A 9,222-nucleotide genomic window follows, 5' to 3' on the forward strand; every position below is an offset into this window, starting at 1 on the left:
CAAGAAACGCAGACATAAAATGAGATACATCCAATTATATGAAATTCCTGTATGACAGGAAAAGCGAGACGGACAAACGGCAGCCACGTGAAGTCCTAAAATATTACTCTTTAGTACGTCTTGAAATGTTGAAGTAGAGGCAGCCAGGAAGTTCCAAATGTAGGTTATTCCAGAACTCTAAAATCGTTTGATCAAAGTTTCGATTAACTGAGCACTCACAACGATTGTCAGTTCCCTCTCAGTCTTTAAAAAACTCGATCAAAGCTTCTTCCTTCGTGCTTACGTTAGGAACCTCTCCGAGCACTTGGCAGCTTCTCGACGGCGCAAAGCGCATTCACCAGCGCCCCCTACATCGATTCCACGAGCCCTGCATTGCTTCTCCCGTTTATTTTCTACAGGAGAGCAAACTTCGCTACCTCCGAGTATCTAAAGTGCTGAAGTTGTACCGCTTCTCTTTACACAGTCAGAGCTCTGAACATCAAACTTTAGACCCATCTGGAGTCTGTTTTTCGATGCTGCGTAGTTCCGAGCATGACGTCAGGTCTTAGAATGGAAAGTCTGTGTATCCTCACAAGCGAAGGAAATTAAATTCACAGTACAGTCTCTTTTTGTGGAACTTCTCTAGTGGAGTATTTAAAAGTACAAATAATACAAAGCAGACGTTGTTATGGGTCCTGAATTCTTTTTACATGGCTTTTTTTAGAGTCTTAAACTGTTTAAACTATTGTAAAATTAGATGGCGCACTCAGTATAAAGCTAGTTCCTGATTATGCTATTATAATATGTGGAGATTTCGATTTGCCATCTACATAATGGATGAGAAACGCGATTAATACTGGTAACACTGTTTTTGTTTCTGAAAAATATAACAAGCAGTTGGTTAGAGAACTAACTCATAAGGGCAACGCATTAGAATTCGTAGTTACTGAACCGCACTTTTTGACTCAGTTAACGTAGAAAATATCATCGGTGAATATTAGATTGTTATAGCATGAATGACCACGGCTTTAAGTGCGAACATTTTTGGTTAGTTTTCATCGTGCCTTTTACTGATATCGATTGGAACGACAAGTTTCCTGTTATCAGTAGCTATTTGTTTACTTCCTCAATGCGTTTAGGAGACTAAAATAGCGTCATGAGGCAGATTTATGTGGATTAGTATGACATATACAATATGTGATCAAAAGTATCCGGACACGTAGCTGAAAATGACTTACAAGTTCGTAGCGCCGTCCATCGGTAATGCTGGAATTCAGTATGGTGTTGGCCCACCCTTAGCCATAATGACAGGCCTTAATGACACACGAAAAACATGTTATGGGGGGTGTCCGGATATTTTTAATCACATAGTGTATGTGTTGGGCTTATAACTTTCGGGTAACCTTCGGTACCGTCTCGCAGGCATACGTTCACCAGGTGCTGGATGGTTTCTTGGAGAAGTGCTGCACTGAGGAGAGTTATCGACGTCGGTCGGTGAGGCCTGGCACGAAATCGGCGTTCCAAAACATCCCAACGGCGTTCTATAGGATTCAGATCAGGACTCCGTGCAGGCCAGTCCATTACAAGGATGTTAATTTCGTGTAACCACTCCGCCGCAGATCGTGCATTATGAACAGGTGCTCGATCGTGTTGAAAGATGCAATCGCCATCCCCGAATTGCTCTTCAACAGTGGGAAGCAAGGAGGTGCTTAAAGCATCAATGTAGGCCTGTGCTGTGACAGTGCTACGCAAACCAACAAGCTGTGCAAGCCCCCTCCATTAAAATCACGATTACACCATAACACACCGCCCCCGAATTTTACTGTTGGCACTACACACTTTAGCAGACGACGTTCACAGGTCATTCGCCATACTCATTGCCTGCCACACTTCTTACACCAAGAGAGCCGTCGTTTGCCATTTAGCGGCGTGATGTGTGGCTTATGAGCAGCCGCTCGACTATGAAATCCTAATTTTCTCACCTCCTTCCTAACTGTTGTAGTACTTGCAGTGGATCCTGATGCAGTTTGGAATTCCTGTGTGATGGTCTGGATTGATGTCTGCCTGTTACATAGTACGAACATCTTCAACTGCCGGCTGTCTCTCAGTCAACAGACGTGGTCGGCCTGTACGTTTTTGTGCTGTACGTGTCCCTTCACGTTTCAGCTTCACTATCACATCGGAAACAGTGGACATAAGGATGTTCAGGAGTGGGGAAATCTCGCTTACAGACGTATGACACAAGTGACACCCAATCACCTGACCACGTTTGAAGTCCGTGACTTCCGCAGAGCGCCCCATTCTACTCTCTCACGATGTCTAATGACTACCGAGGTCGCTGATCTGGAGTACCTGGCAGTAGGTGGCAGCACACTGCACCTAATATGAAAAACATATGTTTTGTGGGGTGTCCGGGTATTTTTGATCACATAGTGTATGTGGTAGGTTTGTGACTTTAGGGTAACCTTTGGTGCCGTCTCCAGTGAACACGGGCTACTTTCTCTGTCGTGTTACTTCAGATGGGTCATTATACTTTCTTCTAACACAATACATACACATGCCATATTAATCTGTAAAAATTCACCTGATGTTGGAGGATAAACCTCAGAAACTAGTTGTGAAAATAAACCAACAATAACGCCGCTTTACCGCGGAGGGTGTCTCCCGTTGTCGGACACGAAACGTCTGGGGAGAGTTTTATACATCGAACACGGCCTATCAGCCCGGAAGTGTTAAGTGAAGACAATACCGGTCGTGAAAGCCTACATTATATGAACAATAAAGCTTTTTGATACAAGGAATAATAAAAAGGTAGTAACATATTTTTGTTTAGAAGGAGTGATAGAAAATAAGCAGATTTCTGTGAAGTCAAGTACTGACTACAGTACAGTACAGAACTAATACACACTGCGTCTTAAACTAAAATGTGTCGCGTAAGGATTTGGACCGTATGAAAGACCAGCCGTGGTTCAATAGCCGTGTTAAGACGATGCAATGAAAGTGAAGATATTGCATTCTTCACAAAGTGAAGCCGAAAGTATATTCAGAAACGAAAACTGAGTGAAATGTATCTTGTAAGAGATATCTTACTTTATTTTTTATCATTTTACGAAGAAACTATCAAACTGTAAGAGACATTCGTTGTATGCACTAACACAATTTAGAGAACAGATATAAATCATAGACGGTATGCATTAGGTGTATCAAATAAACTCTGTAATTATATTCATTTCCTTTGGAAACAAAAGAAAGTATATGAAGCAAGGATTTCCTCTTCTTGCTAACCACTTTCGTTTCATCGCCAACTCATTACGAATTTCGTGTTGCACACTCTGAACATTTTCGATGTTATTGAATAGTGATCTGTATATTTACAACTGATAGTGTCTGCATTTGATCTAGCAACATTTGACAGTAATACTTTAATTTTATTTTGATGATTTTATGTGTTTTAGGTCAGACATATCATGAAGGCAGAACCACAATCGCGTCGTCCAAATATTGCACTCTCAATAAGTCGAGCCTGTAAATCTATCTTACCAAGTCCGAATCAATAGATCATGATACGCGATGGTCGAAAAGTTGATGAATGTGATTCAGTACAATAGAAACTCTCATTACATATTGATGGTTTTAACAAGATTTAAATATATGTCTTACTTTTTAAGCTTCCAGAAATGAAAGATACATTACACGAAGACATAGTAACCATCACAAAGCAAAGTCGAACGTATGCTGAGAAATGAAAACCGAATGAAGGCAACTGAGTGAAAGGACAGCAATACGAGAAGCGTTCAATGAGTTTTGACAGTCGGTCTGACCAAAAGTCCTGTGATATTTCGGTCTTAAGCAAAAACAGTAAACCTGTTCAATCGTTCATTGAGTGCACTGTCAACGAAATGGAATATAATGACCTAAAGATTCAATACGGTCCCCCAAAATTATTTCACTGCGTAATATAGCAACACTGTTCCTCCTTTCAGTCATCGCATGAACGACGAGACATCGTCATACTGACTGACAACGTAATCCTTGGGAAAAGGCTTACTGCGCTACGAAGTAAGTTGCCACATCACCCGTGTTAAATTAGTTTTTCATCTTCCTGTGCACTCCGCAAGTAAGTACACAACGATTACCACACTGCACCATTCGTGCAAGGGTTTAGTAACACTCAACGTCTGTACGTCTTCGTAAATGACCTAACAATGTTACTCATTCTTGCGACATATACAATGGAGGCAGTAGGGTTGTGACACAGTCTACGTCGAATACCGATTGTCTAAATTTACACGTGCAAATTTCGAGGGAGCGGTTCCTGTAAGACCCCTTTCTCTGCCTCGTGATGGCTGGGTGTTGTGTGATGTCCTTAGGTTAGTTAGGTTTAAGGGGATACGGAATCACCTATCCCCGCAATGTTAATATATGCCTACTATAGGGAACATTTTCTCACAAACTACTGGAGACAGAGAGGTAAAAATTTTACTGTATGTGCATTCATATGTTGCAACAATACTGAAACAACAGTTTATTGTCAAAGTATTTTCTTACAGAGATATTGTACACTTATTTTTAAGTAAATTTTTTCCATCGCTTTTTACTAGACTATCACCCCTAAGTCTTTTGTAAATCAAGTAATTAAAAAATCGTTGTTTCAGTATGTAATAGGGACCTATGTCACTACGTCATAAAAATTTCAGACTTCTAGGTTGACCAGTACCTGAGATAATGTTCCTAGATGGAGTAAAAAGTAAACTTACGGGAAACGGAGAAAGAAGATTAAAACATTCCTGATCCGTAGCTAATACCCCCTTCACAGTCTTCATAATCATCTTCAAGTCTTCTTTTGGAACCCCTCTGCACCTGTCTTGCTTTTTTCACTAATGTCTTGATTATATTATCAGCATGCCTTAGTCTGTGCTGATCTAAAAAGAACATAGCACGTACCGTACGGGAACCAACACACATACCCAACTTTTGAAGGACCTGGCATTTAGTTATATTTCCAAGATTGAAGGTTGCCACAGCATCATACACACCAAAATGTAGTGTATTAATTCCGACAAACACTGTTTTTGGGAGACGATGCCATATCACACTATTCAAGCACTCGTTGGGGTTCTGCGTTTTTCCGTGAAGACATTTCATCAGAAGACTTCTGTCAGCCAGATCGCTGAAAATGGGCTTTATTTCTGCCATGATGGCTGATGGTAGACTGTGGTGGTGAATGTATTTCTCTCCTGTTGTTAGTCCCCTATTGTATTTACACCAGCTGTTTTCACCTTTGGGGCACAAACCATGTTGTGGATGCTCATCCGTGGATGCGGTGTGGAAATATAAAGCCCATATAGCTCTCCTCATTTCTTCAAGATTGCCTGTATTTTGCCTGATTGCAAGGCCATAGCAGTTCTGAATGTGGTCTATTATGGAATCAGTCAATCTTCCTCTGCCATCCAAGGTTTTCCCATCATCTAGTTTTTTCCCTTTCATAACTGATTTTAACCTTCTCAGCCTGGCACCCATTCTCTTCTGCACATGTCCTATACATTCAAGTTTGCTTATATTTACACTGTTCCCATATGGTTTGCTTTCCAAAACTTCTTTGAATGCTTTAGAGTCACCATCTCCCAGATATTTGACATAGCGAACATTATACCACTGTGAAGAGCGATGAAAAATTTTCTTCACCCCAGCAACCTCCATGCCACCACTACTACCATAATAATTAGCAATACAGTCATCACTGTGTTCATTTTTCAGCCTGCCTGTGCACCTACAGTATTTAGACATTATTGCAACATCAATAACCTTGCCAGTATCAACACTAGTTGCTGTTACAACACCATTGTTGGAGGTGTGGCCCCTTTTCTGCCACGTGCCATCAAACGCCACTGTGAGGTCACGACTGCCGTCATTTTCTTCCACTGCTTCTTCCACAGCAACCTGCATTGACTTCTGTGCTACATCTTCAACTGCAGATCCTAGTACATAATTGTAAGCTTCAAACTTTGAAGGTGCACTTGGAAGATTTAGAACACCACATAGCATATCACCAGCTGCTTTGCCCTTACCAATTGCTCGCAATCCATAAACTAACTTAATATTTACACTATAAAGTTCAGTTTTCTTGTATCCATTATTTACAGTTACTGAAACCGAACTTGGAAACTTACAGCTGTATTTACAAACACTGCATATTAAATTAAACTGGGCAGCCAGGCCAACATGGGATTCTACTTTCAGAGAAACGTTTCCATGACATTTTTTGCAGCACAAACTGTTTTCAAGAGCTTCACACAATATATTCGTATCAATGAGTTCAAAAACTTCATTCCCTCTATCAAGTAAATTATATTTCTCTTCCAAATCTCTTAGTTTTTTATGAGAAGCACTGTTTTCATTTGGTGTAAGTTCGTTCGGCAAATCAGTAATAAGTGGATTCACATTTTCCAACAGTGATGATGATGAACTGCTTTGCTTTGCTAATGAATCATTATTTCTTTTCTTTTGCCAGTTCACACGCTTTTTAAATACTTTTGCTTTAGCTCTAGGCATTTTCACTGCGAAAAATGAAGCACTAAATACGAAATAACTCAACAACAACTACTTTCTTATATCACACTGTTTACAAAACAGTCCCGCCACAAAGTCAAAGAGTAACTTGAGGAAACCAGAGAGAAACATTTTCGGGCAACTAGTGTATAAATAGTCGCTGGAAACCGGGATATTTGAATTCATGTCACTTTAAAGGTACTGCCAAAAAGTTCATGGTCAGCCACGAGAGACGTGTATAACTAAAGCGCAATACCCGATCTCACAAATATATAAAAATAAAATAGTTATAATTGTAGTAGAGCTATGTATGATACGTCATTTTAAAGAGGAAACATGGCAGAATATAATACGCCAATAAAAAAAATTCGATTTTTTAACCCAAAATCCGATTCCGTATCCCCTTAAGTAGTTCTAAGTTCTAAGGGACTGATGACCATAGATGTTAAGTCCCATAGTGCTCAGAACCATTTGTAATTCCCATATTTTTGTTACACACTATTATAATATAATGGTGTATTTTTAAGGGGTCAGTAGTGTGGCAGAATGTTAACTACTTATGGCAAAACAAGAATAATGACTGTAGTATCCTGTCTCACCTAAATGAAAAATACAATATGAGATTTGTTTCAGATGAGTGTCGTTACTTGAAACGATGCTGATGTTCGGAGGATAGCATTTGCTTCCTCCTATGGTAGAATCATATACAAGATTAACATACACTTTAGGGCCCGTCACCAAACGTACATTAGGAACACAGATCTGGTATCCTCCCCATTAGTTACTGTACCTGTCTTCAAACTGGAATACCGTGCTCACTTTTCCAGTCACATCGGACTCTCTAGTTAATCGTCATACCAGTCGTCGGTGTTCACCTTCATAACCTTCAACTATGTTGCTCTGGGGTATACATGTTCTGTACTTTCAATGAGCTTGTCCATCGAACAGCGTTTCTGCGTATCCTTTGTACAGGGATGTGCCACTTTGCTCTGCATGTGCCCTTCACTGTTATCAGCCAGTGGTAACCCTCGAGTGATCGGTGGTCGATCCCATAAAGATGTTGAGCTCCGGACCTTAACTATTTCTAAAATTCAATATAAACACCTGGGCTAAATATTGTTGTGATATCTCTCTGCATTTGATACGACACTTTCTGGTTATAACAGCGAATAATCAGCTGCTTCAGAATTGAGGAAACCAATATGGAACGCTATCAAATGAATCAAATGAATGGTGGTGCTATTTGCTGAGAAAGGGGTCGTGATGCTTTTGAGAATTAGGTAAACATCTTACATAACCCAGCGTGTTGCTGTCTGATTGTCGTTATTTCTGGCCGTGCTGGGGGGGGGGGGGGGGCGGAGGGGGGGGGGGACGTGATGTCACGTGATATTGAGCAGCGTGTGCTGCATTGTCAGTAATCAGTCAAACTGTTCACCCTCTTCAACGGCGCCGTGAAACTTTTTGCCCCTGAAAATATTCCGCAGACAATCACTGAAAAATGACCTCACATTTTGTATCTACAAAGCCAATGGAGTTACATAGGAAGCCAGAACTGCAAGATTTTGTCAAGAGATTCAAGGTCGATATACTTTTTCTGACAGAAACACATCTCCGATCTACCCAACAATTCAGGTTGGATATCGAATGGACCATGATAAACGTCGTGCGGGTTGCACGCCTATCTTTCTCCGACTTTTGATCACACTTACACCTGCAGACCTACCTCAACTAACATTATTGGGAGAGAGGACGGTGACAATATCTACTGATCATTGTCGCATCAGCTTGGTTGCAGCGTATCTTAGCCCGCGAACATTCGAAAATCTGCTTGCCAGTTTCGATCTCTATGACAAGGTCCTATTCTGCGGGAGATCTAAACGCAAAGCATTTCACTGGACCTCCCAGAGAAACAACCAGAGAAGTAACAGACTACAGGCGCTGGAGGAATAACCGGATGCCATAACATTCGATCCAGACGACCCCACACATATTCCCTTACATCCACACCAGCGGCTCTACGTTCTAGGCATAGCTATGATTAGAAAACTTCGACTCGACCCCCAGATGAATAACATAAACGGTGTGGCCGAGCGGTTCTGGGCGCTACAGTCTGGAAGCGCGCGACCACTACTGTCGCAGGTTCCAATCCTGCTTCGGGTGCGAATGTATGTGATGTCCTTAGGTTAGTTAGGCTTAAGTAGCTCTAAGTTCTAGGGGACTGATGACCTCTGAAGTTAAGTTCCATATTGCTCAGAGCCATTTGAACAATTTGATATGACTGCTGATCATCACCCAGTGATTGGCAAACTAACCAAAGATATGAATCATGTACGTCCACCAGCAAGAATGATCTCCACCTGGAACCACAGCAAGGCATTTCCGAACAATACTTCAGACCAGTGACCTTCTTGAAAGTCCACTGCTAGGCTCACTGTGAAGATAAAATGCGCCAAGCATCCATAGTATTGGAACAGGGCCGGTACCATTCCAAAATACCGTCACCAACCCCCCCCCCCCCCCCTCCCGCCTACGTATACGCGCTAGACATGAAATGTTTTCATAACACCGTCACCTTTCCAAAGCATCGTTAGTCTACAAGGTCGCACGCAATGTATCCGGCATGTGTTGACTCTCTAGTCTTTATTACCGGCGCGGGGTTGTGTCATAGAGAGAGAGAGTTAGCGCCATCTCTCT

Source organism: Schistocerca americana, chromosome 1, assembly GCF_021461395.2.
Source record: "Schistocerca americana isolate TAMUIC-IGC-003095 chromosome 1, iqSchAmer2.1, whole genome shotgun sequence".
Taxonomy (NCBI): domain Eukaryota; kingdom Metazoa; phylum Arthropoda; class Insecta; order Orthoptera; family Acrididae; genus Schistocerca; species Schistocerca americana.